Raw genomic sequence first — 16427 nt, forward strand, 5'->3', positions numbered from 1 at the left:
CATGCGTCATCCCAAGTTGCATCTGGGGGACTCCCGGAGCTGTCAAGAGACTTGCCACGTCGTGGCACTGCTTGCCACGTCGTGGTCTCTGACAGTTTTGGGGGTTCGCGCCCCGAACTTCAGAAATTCATAACTTTCGCATACGAACTCCGTTTTTGACGTTCTTTATATCGACGCGAAGGTGAGATTATGCTCTATAACTCTCGTTTAGACTCCATTGGCTATTTTTGACTTTATTTTTAATATATTATAAGTATATTACTTATATATTATCTTTAGTAGGCCGGGACAGGAAAACTTCGTTATAAACTCATAACTCCATCTGAACTCCGTTTTCGTCTGTCTTTTTATCGTTGGACTACTATCAAATAAATCTTCAGCTCTTTTTTAGATCACTAAGTATAGATATCTATCTACCTTAAGTTCACTATTTACGTCGCGCTGGGTCGTGCCGGTTCTGTCGCGAAACTTCGACAGGTCATAACTTCTTCGTTATAACTCGGATTTTGGCGTTCTTTATATGCACGGAAACCTTGTGACATATACTACAACTTGGTTAAGATTAATCCTTCTAAATAATATTCCATAAAAAAAGTCATTTTTGATGCTTATCGTCTCTAAATTGACTAGCCCTAATCTACGGGCATTACAGAAAGAATTGACCCATCGATATAAAATGGATCGATGACTAAACCAAGTTATCCCCTACACTGCTGAACAAATCTCATGCGAAAATACACATACTAAACTCGGAAAATGGTCAACATATCGACAACTGGCCATCTATGACCATAAATGACAAACTCATATTACGAGCTAACCTTACCCTTTATATCTGATGCCCAAAATTAGCAACTAAAGCGCTCTTTTCACAAGATCCTTGGTGCTTCCAGAAAAAACTACTCACCACAATTAGTTCCTTACCAATCAACTTTCTGTTATGAGGACAACACATGCGTTCATGAAGACATAATCCAGAAGGCAACTTACTCTGCATTCATAATCTAATAAATTCTTAAATTCTCCGCAACCATGGAGGACTCTGATGGATCCTTGAGAAACACAATGAGAAACTTCCTAACCACGAGCACTTTGATGGTAGCCCACTTTCCTCCTCTTATGCAACAATAAACCTAGAACAAAATCTACCATATGTGAACCATAGATTCTTCTGACCCTTTGTGATGAGACCATAAAATCGAACCGACCGACGATCCTCTAAGTAGAACACCCACTTCACCCCCACTTAGGGTTCGAACCATCATCGAATGTCGATTATAACATCAAAAGCTCGGGTCAGCTCAACCAAAACATACCAACCAATAATTCCGTACTTCATAACACAACACAAGATAATCCTTCAAATAATAATTAGCTAATCCTAATGAAACTCTAAATCTCAGATGGAGACTCCAAAAACATCCCCCCAACATTGCCACCTTAATCTTAGCGAAATCGATCAGAATACCATTGGATTTACAAGGCACCTTACAAACTGAACTTCACTCAACCAAACCTTGCATTTAAAGAATTTACATGCATCCTTATCCTCCTTTGAAGCTTCAAGAATTCCTTACAGATGCTTAAACTCCGACAAACTTACCAAATAATAAGACTCTCCTTTCCAAATCAGGAACATCTAGAACCTCCTCAGATACACCCGATCATCTCAAAACTATGTCACCTATCCAACTTGCGACATGGCCTTCACCTAGGCCACCGAACCAAAAGAACAGATAAGCATCAAATATTTCCATGCTATAAGACGAAAATGTGTAACGCCTGTGTTTCTGGGCTTGTCATTTTTAGCAATGTAATAGTCTAGGTTAACATTTGTAACCCGTTTTGAAATAATAAGAATGTATTATTTGAGTATTATGTGTTTTGTGCTTAATTGCTTAATTATGTGGTTTGATTAATTAAGAATAAAAATAAGCGTCAAAATTTAAGTGTAAAATAAACTTAATATCTTTGGATAATGTTGTAGTAGTTGAAACGAGGTTTCCGAATATATATAGAACGCCCAAATCTGACTTCGTATGAGGAGGTTATGATTTATCGAAGTTTCGACTTAGCGGTATGCAGCCTGAAATACTCGATTTGAGATCAAGCGGTTTTTAGCCGAAGCATTCTAAACGAGGATCGAAGGTCTCGTTGTTGGTATCGAAGCGATAAAAAGATAGGCGAGAACGGACGTCAAACGAAGAAGTTATGAATTTATAACGAAAGTTTTTGTCCCGGCCTATTAAAAATAAATAATAAAAATAAAGTTAAAATTAGCCAACGGAGTCTAAACGAAAGTTGTAGAGCATAGTCTCACCTTCGCGTGGATATAAAGAACGTCAAAAACGGAGTTCGTATGAAGAAGATATGAATTTTCGAAGTTTATTAAATAATTTGTATTTATTTTTAATCTTTAATTCCGGTATTATCCGAAGAGCAGTCAGCGGTCTGATCCGACGTACGCCCCGCGTACTCCGAAGAGTGTCGACACTTCGGATGACGCATGCAGTGACGATTTCGGAGGCCAGTACGCCCCGCGTACGCCTGTACGCCCCGCGTACTCCGAGGCTCCAGCCTCCTATAAATAGGATGCGAGGGCAGCCGACTATTTTGCTAATTTCTTCTCTTCTCTCTCCCGTTTTGCATCGTTTTGCGTGCCAGAAATACCCCGAAGCCCCGGTATTATTCTCAAGCCCCGAGGCAAGTCCCGAGATCCCGAAGATCCCGAGAAGTGCGGTTCCCGAGTCGAAGCTCTGCCCGCGAGAAGTTCGATTTTTGTAGAGATCTTCCAGATCTGCTGAGGATTACTACTTCTGCAAGTCGTAGTGCTGTCCGATCATCTTTTGATCAAGTGAGTGTATACTACCTTTCATAAACACGATAATAATACAAGTACGGTTTGAGTGTATTAAGTAAATTGTGGTTTATATGTGTGAGGGTGTAGTTACTTTCTTCTAACGAGTAACTATGAAGTATTTTATACGATATACTTGTTATGTGTATATTTTGTGATTGTATGCATGAATGGATATTCACTTTATTCTATCTCATAGATTTGAATTGTTTTCTATGGAATACGTGTTATGTGGTATGCCTCATCTGTTATGTGGAATATATATTGAATGAAAATGATATACAGGTTTTAAACTATGTATGAAAATATATATTTTTATCTACTAATATGTTGGGTAGAACATGGGTAGATAGTTGGTGTGTAATAAACAGATGAGAGGCCTCGATGTTGTTGTTGTTGTTGATCTAGTTATTCAGCGGAGTATGGATAACGACCACGGACTCTTTCTAGACAGTCCAGTGGAACGCTAGCAGGTTCATAACCTGTAGGTGTTGTGAACGATGTGTTCACCGGTGTACTCTATCCCCCTCATGGTTGCCTTTAGGATATCTATTGTTGAGGAAACCCCTTCGCAGTGATGTCCGTCCCGATGAAAATCCTAGATTAGGTCCCTTAAGATAGATGTTATTTTAGGGACGTAAAGTGAGGATAACGGGAATGGGTAATCGGGATAGTGATTGGTTGGTGAAATTAAATATAAATTATTTATTGTGGGTTGAAAACCCTATATGCTCACCAGGCTCCCAAGCCTGACCCACTCAGTTTTATTTGTATTACAGGTAGTGACGCGAGGGCATAAGATGGTTGAATCATCAAGTTGTTTTGTTTACAAGTCTGTATATGTATATATTTATTGAATGACTTGTAATGTTATCGTTTATGCTTTATGGTCTGTATCGGAACATGACATCCCGAGTTTTGATTATATAATGAAAATGCATCTCTTGATGAAATGCTTTGATAAATATTATTTTATCATGTTTTGTTTTGGGAACAAATTCCGCAACACTTTTAAATCAAAAGGATTTACTCTGAAATTATTTTAAAAATCATAAATGAAACCGGTCTTTTCTGGCCGTGATTTTGGGGATGTCACAAAACGATTCACCATGAACCGAACAATACCCCCCCCCCCCTTTGCAGCAGAAATTGATGTAGAGGACAAACTCCCTTTCTTCCATCTATCGTTGGACACACTTCCGATCCCCTCTTCCTCAACCATGGGAGATTGGTAGAACGTAACCCCATCGTAGAGAATGATATCCTATCCATCAACATAATTTCTTTCTCTTAAGTCATGCGACTCAAACTAGTGCTACTTCGAACTAGGTCTTCAACACCTTCGGATCATCTAACTTGTACAGATCTGAACCATTGAGGCCTAAACTTCCATGGCCACATAATCCCGAACAAGCATCAATTATGTCCTCATCCAGAGCAACCATAACCGAAGGACCAACAACACGAGGACTATTGCACTATCCCTAGCACTATACCATACAAAAATTAAACCAGACACGTCAGAAAATCACATTATACCCTAACACCTCACTACTCAACCACCCATCGCTCCAAACTTGTGACTTAATTGATACGTGTACATGTTCTGTGATTCCAATAATACGTGCCCATACTACCTTCCACACCTACCCATATTTGTCTCGAAGGATCGCGACGAATCACATGGGCAACTAGGCCCCCAAGAAACTAGGGTATGCATACTTTTTATACTTACTCTCACAAGAGTAACTATCAGATCTTCACATCTGATGGCCTTCTAACAATTTACACAATCTCATGAAACCTTCACTAACTCTACATTTGCATTGTGTATGCTAGTCATACATAACATTGGATTCAATAGTTGACAGTCGAATAATTGATTCTACCCTAAGCCCACAACCAAACAAGGAATAGGAAATAAAGCTAAATCAAACATTCTCATGATATAAGATCTTAGTTATGTACAGCTATGATGCATACATTAAGCAACTATAGAAATAATGTTAGTTCTATATAGCATAACACGAAATCCCCTAGGCTATCATGCATTATAAATCAAGCAATTCTATCATTCAATTCCTGAAGATCCCTAGCCTACAACTAACACGTATTTCTAACAATTCTCATATCAGCATATATATACAATAATTGTAACGAACCAATTTTCAGAAGAAAATTTTTTCATTTTTGATTAATCAAAATACTTTCCACAAACCAAGAAATCCCAAATACAAAATTGTTTTCAAAATTCATAACAATAACCATTTTATTTCAAAATATCAGAGTGTCCCATAAAAACGCCTAAGAGGGAGTGCACGCCACAAAATCAAGCCTTGCCCTTGCCCTTGGGATCAGATATACCTAAACCAAATCCACTAAATGTAAGCTAATGCTTAGTGAGTCCCTCAGAGCATAACCCACACACAATCCACATAGCACATATCCTATTAGCTATAAAAGCTACACATATCACCTAAGCCATGCATACTATCATATAGGAATGCCATGGGCTCCTCCCAGGGTCTTATACCTTCATGTCATGGGCTCCTCCATGGTCTTTACCTACATGCCATGGGCTCCCCCATGGTCTTTACCTAGGAATGCCATGGGCTCCCCCACATGGTCTTATATCCAACTTCCACAGGCTTCCCCCGGGGTCTTCCATGCAATAACATAATAATCAACTAGGATATCATATATCACAGAATTATCTATCATACTACATAACTCAAACATAAACATATAAGGATGTCATGGACTCCCTCCAAGGTATTACTCCAATGCGCCATGGGCTCCCCCACATGATCTTATATCCAACTGCCACGGGCTCCCCCTGGGGTCTTCCATGCAAATATCATATAATCACTAGCATACCACTTAGCATATAGCTAACTATCACACCACATATCTCTACTACAACTAGTGTACCACATATCATAAAATGGGTCGGCCTTGGTGCCTTAGACCCATTAGTATGGTGAGAAGACTCACCTCTCGGATGTTGAACTGACAAACTAAAATTAGATATGTCCTATGTGCTGCTCCAATTCAACTGTGTGTAATCATTATGTGATTAACTTTTCATAATCCCATAATTACCTTCAAAGTCAACCCTGGTCAAAATCAAGGTCAATAGTCCATGTTGACCTCAACTCGTCAAGTGCATGCAACCACTCATCAAGTTTCTGTATGACTCGTTAACTCGCTGGGTTACCTTTGTAACTCGTCGAGTTCCTCCCAAGTCCATTCCACCGAATCCCGCATCAACTTGCTAAGTCACCCTAGTGACTCGTCGAGTTTATCATATGTCCAGAAAACTAATGTCTAATCAGACCAAACCCCTAATCTTTCACTGCATTCATCCAGAAACCCATAAACGAGCAAACCCTACCCCGAATCGTCGAGTCAGCTAAGGGACTCGTCGAGTTCCTTTAGTCCTTTCCAAGTTTAGCCCTTTTTAGTGGGATCTAAGGTCCCAAACTCCAGATCCAAACTCCCTTAGTGAAGTTACCACGTAAAGTTGCAAACTTTACGTGCATGCAAGTCCCTTCAAGGCCATAGCATCAAAACTAAGCTTCTTATAAGGTTTTTTGTGCATCGAAAGGGGCTAGGCTGCATAAAGTGAGCAACTTTATGTCATTGGGGACCTAGAGAGGTCCAGATCTGGAACCATATCCTTCTGATAAGTCCAGATCCGAGTTTGACTCCATTTTTGTATTAAAATAGTCCTTTACTTGCAAGAAAAGGGATCTAATCAACTAGAGATCAAGGTGAAGACTTTATACCTCAAGGTGATGGCCAATACATAGTAGATGTCAGATCTATTGTTCCTCTCCTTTCTCCTTCCTCTTCAAGCTCTAAAATCCTTCACAAAGCTACAAGTTTCACTCTCTAAGGCTCACACACACTCAAGGAAGCTCAACTATGCGGCTAGGGCTTCTTTCTGGGTTGCAAGGACGATGAGGGAGGCTACAAATGAGCCATAAGTCCTTTAAATAGGGTGCAAACCCCTGAAAATTAGGGATTCTCTCTACAGCGCCTACTCGTCGAGTCGGGACCTTCCGACTCGTCGAGTAGCATCCAAATCCCGCGCCCTCATAATAGTCTCTAATCGACGAGTTGGAGCACCCCAACTCGCCAAGTCCATGCACAAAACCCTAAAAATTAGATAAATTAAATAATACCTAGAACGAATGTTACAATAAGCATGGGTATTTTGGGAACCACTTTCCTATTCAGGCTTTGGTTGACTATATACACAACATCTTCCCTGTTAAAAATAGCATCGGGCAAGAGATTCATGTTCCCGATACTAGGCTAACAATCAGACAAGAACATGACCAGGAACTGAGTTCATATCTCTAACCCAACTATTTTCTTAAATCCTTTTTGAAAACGTTTGTAAAAATTCTCAGATCCTAGTTTGAGTTTGGATTTATACGAGTGTTCATCCAAATCCCTCAAACTAAGGCTCTGATGCCAACTTGTAACATCCCAATTTCTAGTATAAATTTTTTCATTTTTAGAACAAAATAAACACCCATTTTTATGAAGTTGCGTTAGTGAAACTATTTGTTTAGAAACAATAATTCAAAATCGGAGTTATAAGGAAAACAATGTGTGATCTTGAATCATAAAACTGTTGATGTACATCTGTACAGTTCCGCCTTTGCAGTCCTATAAGTACCTAAAACACATTTAAATCAACAACTATAAGTCAAAGCTTAATGAGTTCCCCTAAAATACCCCACACAATAATACATATTCAATGCATGCATGCATATCGGGCCTACAACACAAGACTGGTCCGGCCTAAGGCCTACAACACAAGACCGGACCGCCCCCGAACCTACAACAAAAAGCTAGACAGCTCCCGAGCCTACAACATAAAGTTGGACCACTCCCGGATTTGTTAGCCTATAGCACAAAGTAGTACCGACTCAACCTAACCATACCATGTCGATATATGCTAATAATAATCAATAACCAGCAAATATAGGTAATCATACAGATCTACCAAATCTAACAGATCACTATAGCATAACAATATCCTACACATAAGGATAAATAACACAATCTAGTGGGCCAACATTGGTGTCTTCGACCCACGAGTACAGTGAGAAAACTCACATTATAGTCTAGAAGAAACAATATTGCTCACAGATCTAATAACTAGCACTACAGGTCACCTATATAAAAATCAGGGACCAAATCTCAGCCTACAACCCAAAACCCTAAAAGTTTACCTAAAGTTAATCTTGGTCAAAAAGTCAATGATTAAAGTCAAAGTTAACAGTCGAAAATCCCATAGTCGGCCACCACACGTGACCAAGCTTTTGTCATGTCGTGGTGGCCTCGAGACAAAATAGTCGCGGAGACTACCCCTTTCTCACGTCGTGAAGGCTAATCCTTCACGTCGTGAGAACAACTTTGGCCTTCTTAATGCATTAATTTCTTAATCCTTTAACCCACTCATCCATACTTTCCAGAAGGCTCTCATACACCCAAATGTAACATAAAAATCCTTGCTTTATGGTCATGCATGTCCAATACATGTCCTTCCCAATACCAGGTTAAAAGAGGGTAAGAAATGGGTTAAAATCCCATGTATGACATCAAAAGTACTTGTGAGTCCAGGTCTGAAACATACAATGTTCTTGGGACTTTAGAGAGTAATAAAGTTATAAACTTTATTCCTAACTCTCATTCAAAACTCATTAAAATGGACCAAAGCACCAAATACAATTAGATCCAAATATGAAATGCAATAAAGCTTGATATAAAATTGTAATTACTTTTGACTTAACACATGTCAAACTAAAACCATACTTCATGCAAAAAGCCCAAAATATTACTTTTCCTATTTTACCTTTTTTCTTCAAAACATAATTTGAAAGCTGTAATCACTTAAACAACATTATCAGCATCCGACAGGGTCTAAACGTTATTCCCTTGAAACTCAAAACTTTTGTTTTACCCATTTACGGCTCGCTATTGCAAAATTAGAAACATTCTGAAACTAGATGTTATACCAAATATTTTAGCTTATGAGTTTAAGGCTTTGACATTTTTATGGCTTAAGAGTAGATCTAAATGGGTAGATATTTACTATGGGACGTGTGGACTAACAAACCTTGTATTGTACCTTGTAATTTCAGCCTTTTGTTGTTCATTTTAATAAAGTCTAGTTGTTATAAAAAAGATGCTAGTTTAGTAAAAAAATTCATTTTCTTAGTTCAAAAACACATTCTTATAATCATGTTTTCAATTCTACTAAGATCTCCTTAACATCTACCGTGGATATAATTATCATACCGGCAACGAAATCATATTTTATCTTCGAGTTCTTTATCTGGTTAATTCAGTTTGGATGTTTAAATGACTAATTTTGGTTCAAGTTACTGTTTGTTACCAAATATAATTCTTTAAAGGTGCTCAAAACTTATAGCAGACAAAATATATATCAAAATTATATCAAACAAATAGTCTTTATTCTGAATTACAATTTTATATCAAAAAAATAATGCATTATTCAAACATAAAAAAAATATGTTTTAATAGATTAGACTTGATCCGCAAAAGTAGTGAAATAAATTTACCAAGATTTGGTATTTATTACACCATTTGAGTATTATAAATAGCATTCTAAGAAAGAACAAAAATCAGGAAATCAAAATATGGCAATGAAGCATGCATTCTTCGTATGCCTCATCATTACATTCCTCTTCTCTTGCTCATCAGAAACCACCACCTCCGGCAACATAAACTGGTGGTGCACTCAGACTCCATACTACGAAACCTGCAATCACTATATCGCCGAACCTAACCCCTATATGACAACCATATCTACAAATCAGTTCCTGGATATGACTGTACAAGCAGCCATAGATGAAGCACGTGTGGCTCTGAAACGAGCACAAGGGATCGAGTCAAAGTACCCAAATGTTCCAGGAAAAAGCTTGTGGGGTAGCTGCGTTGAGTACATTGATGGCATCGTTTTCACACTTAACATGGTCCTGAACCACACCCTCCACCCAACCCAACTTGACGTCCAGACATGGCTCAGTGCTAGTTTAGCCTATATCAACGTCTGTGAAAAAGGGTTCGAGTTGATTAATATGACCAACACAATGCTGCCCCTAATTTCTACCAATTTGACACAATTAATACTCAACTCCTTGGCTATTAGTGTTCTCTTTAGGGGTAGTAATACCAATAATGCTCCTGAGTCTGTCGATTGGAAGCAGAGGGATTTGGCACTAGAATGTACTCCAAACGTCGTTGTGGCTCAAGATGGCTCAGGAGATTTTGAAACCGTTCAAGAAGCTGTAAATTCGGCATCGAACAGGACACAATCCCGGAGGTATGTGATTTACGTGAAGGCTGGAATCTATGACGAAAACGTTGTGATTCCGAGGACAGTGGAGTATATAACGATGTTTGGAGACGGAATAAATAAGACGATCATTACTGGTAGCCGGGGTTTAGGTGGTGACATGGTCGGAACGTCAAAGGCTGGTGACCTCAAGCAAACAGCAACATTTCGTAAGTTAATGTTTCGTTAATTGGCTAATACCTCAAGTTTTTAGTTTCTATTTTTTATCATTAATTTGTCGTATAGCCGTGTTAATGTGGTTAATTTCTGTATATATAATATGGTTGAAACATAAACACTTTTGTAATTCAATTGTACTCCAGAACGAATTGAGATTTTCGTGGACACATGCATTGACGTAGAAATCCTAAATTTACTCCGAGTTTGTTTCAATACATAAACACGTTTCCTAAACCCAACTGTTTTATTTCTGAAAGAATAATAACGAAGTGAAATTTTAGTGGAGACAATTACGTTAAAAAAACCGAAATGTACTCGGAGTTTTTTTTGTAATTCGGTTGCATTCTTGCAGAAGTTTGGGGTCGTGGATTTATCGCTCGACATATCACCTTCCGGAACACTGCCGGGCCACAGGGAGAGAAAGCGGTGGCTCTTCTCACCAGCTCCGATCAATCAGCCTTTTATCACTGCAGCATTGAAGGCTATCAAGACACACTTTTTACTTTTTCTAGTAAACAGTTCTACAAAGAATGCCAGATTTTCGGAACAGTTGATTTCATATTCGGCGACGCTCCGGCAGTGTTCCAAGATTGTGAGATCTTCATAAGGAAACCACCGCTTGAAGAAGGAGGGTTAGTGGTGACTGCTAATGGACGGAAATATGAAAACGAAACGTCTGGATATACACTGCAAGGGTGTAAGATAACTGCTGCAGATGATCTAAAGCCGGTGATCGATCAGCACAAAGCTTTCTTAGGAAGACCATGGTATCCACACGCCGAGACTGTTTATATGCAATGTTTTCTTGATGAGTTGGTGGATCCGAAAGGGTGGATGGATACTTGGGGTTATAACGAAACCATTTATTATGGAGAGTATAAGAATTATGGACCAGGTTCGAGTACTGATGAGAGGGTTAAATGGAGTGGTTACCATGTCATAGATGATCCAAATATCGCAGAGGATTTCACCGTTGACAAGTTCATGTCAGGCAACCAATGGCTTCCTGCAACCGGCGTGCCTTTTACATCCGGGTTTGAAAATTTGTAGGGTCGGGTGAAAGCCAAAATGTTATGATTTTCAGGGGACTGCTTTTTTTTTTTTTTTTTTTTGGTTTAGAATCTCAATCTCGTCTCAATATTGAAAAAAGATTACCTGTTTAAATTCACTAGTTTAATTAATTGAAATCTATAATATCTCATTAAATCTCGAGTTCGTAAACCATTTTTTATGAGTAAATAAGTTTTCATACGAAAGTCATCTTTGTATAGGAGGGTCTTAAGTTTCGATATTTAAACAATCTAATAATTAGGGTTATAAACTAATCAAGAATTATTTAGAATTCACAAACAAAGGTGTTAAATTTCATACTTGATATTTAAATAAGTTTATAATTAGTATTATAAACTAATCAAGAATTATTTAGAATTGACAAACAAACGAATGAATAAATAATATTTATGATTAAATATTCAAAATGTTTTCACAAGCAACCAATTCTCTCTAATAAATGAAGGTTTTTTTATCACTTATCATACTCTCATTCAATTTGTTAAATGTCATTTTGTGGTTATTTTAAATTAATTTTTTTCTCATATGTCTTTACGAGTTTTTCTATTTTATTAAATCCTAAATAATGTTTTAATGTAATAAATGCAATAAATGTAGTAATAAATGAATACTAATTTCACTAATAAACTTCCCTTTAAATTCCAAAATTTTCAAAATTAAAACGCGTTAGTTCTTTTTCCTTAATTAAATTATTTGTTTAAATTTAAAAGATAAAAAAACATTTACATTATAATAAATCATTATTTTTCTTTTTTTCTTATAAATTCAACATTTATATTTAACTTTTTTTAGATTAACTTATTTAATAAATGGGTCTCACAACTAGTGATTAGTATTGAGGATTAAATGTTGAGATGTTGCCAAATAATAAATTTAATTATTATTATTATTGTTACAAAGTTTCGTCCAGAAATCAGAATGATCCTTCACGATTAGATTTCATTATAAGAAATAAATAGAAACAGATTGTCATGTTATTGGACGAATATAAATGTGAGACAATAAAGTAAAACCGATATGCTTGTAGTTGATCTTGATTGTAGAAACCTACATGGATTTGACTTTTGTCCTTAAAAGTTTTTACTTTGTTTCTATCGATTGTAAGTAATAAAGTAAAACTCCAAGATTTAATGCAAACTTTTTAGTTTTACAATAGATATGGAAAACGATAAACGCAAAGTGAATATTTAGAAACCAGAAAGAAATCGTCAGAGAAAGAGAAAGAGAGAGTTGTGAATTTTGTGTGTTGTAAATGGGACTTGTAAGGTCCTATTTATAGTGGACGAAAACCCTAGAGGCCCCAAAAAAACCAGACCTGGTGACTAAGTCCGACCTCTCACAGGCTGACACATGGTAGTTTTAATTTGAATACGATATCGTTATATGCTCTTATCCTATTTCAAACCCGAAGTCTATCTGATCTTTCCAGAGGATTCTAGAAGGTTTCGTCTCCTTGTCCACGAAGTCAATAATGGTCAACTCTTTGACTAGTTTGGTCAAACCTACTTAACCCGAAATTGTCAAAAATAAAAGCTCCTCAGCCAAGTGACTGATTTGTCGTGCAAAGTGTCAAGTTAGCCTAAATCGCGTCATTTCATGCACTCGCTTCATCGGCTAGTCTAGGAGAACGTGTGGGCTTGGCCCATCTCTTGATCCACTTAAACCTTTGAAGGCATATCAAGAGAAATGCCTTATACATCTACACATGGTTTCTTCCCCAACCAATGTGGGATAAAGGAAAATAGCCAACTTGTTTTACTTCCTTATAATTTCCAACAATCCCCCCACCAAGTTGGAAAGTTTCCTTTTCACAAAAACAAGAAAAGACCGATTCAGTGGTATCCTAATAGGTTTAAACCACGAACCTGATGACCTTTTCAGTTTACCACTACACATCACATGTCGTCTTTGTGTTCTATCTGAGCGCAAATATGGCTATGTGTTATAAACCCTTTTCATGACCCTTTAGAAGATAAACCACTAATCTTCACTTGAGGCGACACCACCTCTAGATCATATAGGCAAAGTTGTACAACATATTTGTTGCTTAGATGTCTCCAAAACTTTGTTAAGAGTATTAAGTCAACCTCATTATCGAAAATGACATAAAATCCTACCTCACATGGATCTATCGTTAATGATAGTTCCTTTTATCGTTAGTGACTTCGTTGTTACCCCTTAAACTTGAGAACTTGGAGCACTAATGCCAAGTTGGGTTTTCATCACTAAACGGTTTTATTGTTATTTTAGACCCATGACTCTCGTGGTAGATGTAACCAAATCTCTCGTCATAGGTTTGGTAAGTGGATCTGTCAAGTTCCTACTTGTCTTGACATATACAACTTTGATGTTACCACTCTCAATTAGTTGTCTCACAAAATTGTGTTGCAGACCTATATGTCTCGACTTCCCATTATATACTGCATTATATAATTTAGACAGTGTGGTCTCACTGTCATGGTACATTGGTATAGGTAGCATTAGAATATCCCACGGACGAATATCCAAGATTAGATCTCTAATCCGTTTTTCCTCTTTGCTTGTTGTTGCTAAGGCAATAAGCTCAGCTTCCATCGTTGAATGAGCAATGCATGTCTGTTTCTTGCTCACCCAAGAAATAGCACCACTGTCTAGAGTATAAACCCAACCATTTGTGGATTTTGAATCACTAGTGTGATCTAGATAGATAGCATTAGAATAACCTTCTAGTATTACATTATATGAAGAATATGTCAACTCAAGAGTACTTATCCTATTTATGTATCCTAGTACTCTACCAACTATCTTCCAATGCTCTGTCTATGGATTAACAGTATATTAACATAGTTTTCTTACAATGAATGCGATGTCAGGTTGAGTGCAATGTGTGACATACATCATGCTCCCAATTACACTTGTATATTCTAGTTGAGCCACTTCTCGGCCAGAATTCACATTTTATTTCACACTTGAATCAAAAGGAGTGTTGAATTCCTTAATATTAAAATGTTGAAACTTTGTCATAGTTTTCTCTATATAATGAGACTAACTCATAGAAATTTGACTACCAGACCTTTTCACATTGATACCAAGAATGGTACACAACTTCTACAAGATCCTTCATCATAAAGTTTAAGGATAGATATTTCTGATGGGTTTTCTAGGTTACAATAAAAATATATTCGCACAGCGGAATTTCACACAAACAATTTATGGGCACATGCAACCTAAGGATATTTGGCTTTTTCTAATTATAGCAACATACTATAAACAAACTAATCTAATCTAGATATAATCGAAAATAGTATATTAGAGTACATACCTTTAACATAATTGAATATGTTAAACTCTTTTGATCTTCAAAAATCCATATAAAGCAAGCGCCAATAATGTGAACACCTTTGATGGCTCAAACCCCAAACCCAAGAATAATGGAAATTGATAAAGAGAGAGGAGACAATGATGAAATTTGGATTTCATCATTCCATGAAGGTTATAAACAAAATTTGCAAGCCAACGAGACCTATATAGTTGGTAGAAACCTTATTTTGAATTATAAAATATTAATATTTTAAACTGATTCAAATTAGTTTCCTTATCAGCTATCAGGAGGATTCCAGAAACCCTAGAAGGCTCCTTAAAAACGTTCCAGCTATGGGAGGTTTTAGAATTGCTTCTTTTTTTTTTCAAGGATTGAACAATTACAATTCAATCATTGCACCTTTAAATAATTCTAATTAATCTCGAATTAATTCCAGATTAATTCTGATCAATAATTAATTAATTCTAATTAATTCCAAATTAATTATTAACTTTTTCTAATTAATATAGTAATTATATAACTTATAACAAATCATTATATATATATATATATATATATATATATATATATATATATATATATATATCCTAATATCAGTTTTAGCTATTTTTGGTTATGATGGCAACCCAAAAAAGATAAGTCGTCAACTACAATTGCAAGTATAGACTTTGAATAACTAGTAAATAGTGCTTTCCACAGCTACTTCCAAACTCTAATAAAATCAAACGTTAGCCCTAAGATAAGTGATCAACTATTCATTATTCTACAAGATATCGTATGGACACGATACATAGATACAAATCAATCTCAACGTCCAAGATTCTGTTTCTCGATTTCTGATTTATGATGACTAAGATCATACTACTAACTGAACACATCAATTTAGTCCGGGCAAGGCCTAGCACATGAGTGTCAACATCAAATCACCGAGGGGTCCAAAGATATCGTTTTACTGTTAAGGAAAAAGGAAAGGAATGAATAAACTTTGACTATATAACCATACCTTATACTTATCATGTCATACATGGAATTACACTTTATGACATCTAGTTACGAATACATTGATGCAAACCAATGTACAATAATCTTGCAAACTATTACTTATATATCTACGTTTTGAAGAATATAAGATATTATCCTCTTAGAATTACTCATGCTTGAATCCATGAAGTAATCTCTAAGCGCGGGTTTAACCAATACTTAAAATCCCTATTTTCCAAGTACTCGTGAATATTTCAGCAATCCCTATGCAACTTTCAATCACCCTGGACAATCTACAAATATTCCATGACAGTCTTAAATCAATACCTACTCCCATAAGTATGGCCGACTGTGGAATTTCGAATAAATTAATTTTTAGGAAGTAGCACACAAAATGAAACAAATTAATAAACTTATTGTCAATGGTATGATAATCTTTGAATATAAATAATTCCCTATTATCTAATCACCATACAATTATATAATTACTGATTTCATAAATGTTTCGGGGTAATCTACTTAACAACTAAACCTTTTTCATCATTTCTCATGCCAATGCTCTTAGCATGAATATCATGCTCTGTTTTGCTCATCACTATTGTGAACGAATCATTAGTAGGATACCCACTTCACACTAGATCTTTATCCTCAACTTTATG

At 36.6% G+C, this 16427-nt stretch overlaps 1 pseudogene across 1 annotated transcript; it reads left to right on the plus strand.

Moving 5' to 3' along the window:
• The first annotated feature begins 9537 nt into the window (after window positions 1-9537).
• LOC145090145 (pectinesterase pseudogene) lies at window positions 9538-11620 on the plus strand (annotated as a pseudogene). Its single transcript, XR_013701430.1, has 2 exons — window positions 9538-10405; window positions 10768-11620. The product of XR_013701430.1 is annotated as a pectinesterase pseudogene (transcript).
• Window positions 11621-16427: the final 4807 nt, after the last annotated feature.

The sequence above is a fragment of the Lactuca serriola genome, chromosome 2, assembly GCF_051521515.1.
Source record: "Lactuca serriola cultivar US96UC23 chromosome 2, Lser_US96UC23_V15, whole genome shotgun sequence".
Taxonomy (NCBI): Eukaryota; Viridiplantae; Streptophyta; class Magnoliopsida; order Asterales; family Asteraceae; genus Lactuca; species Lactuca serriola.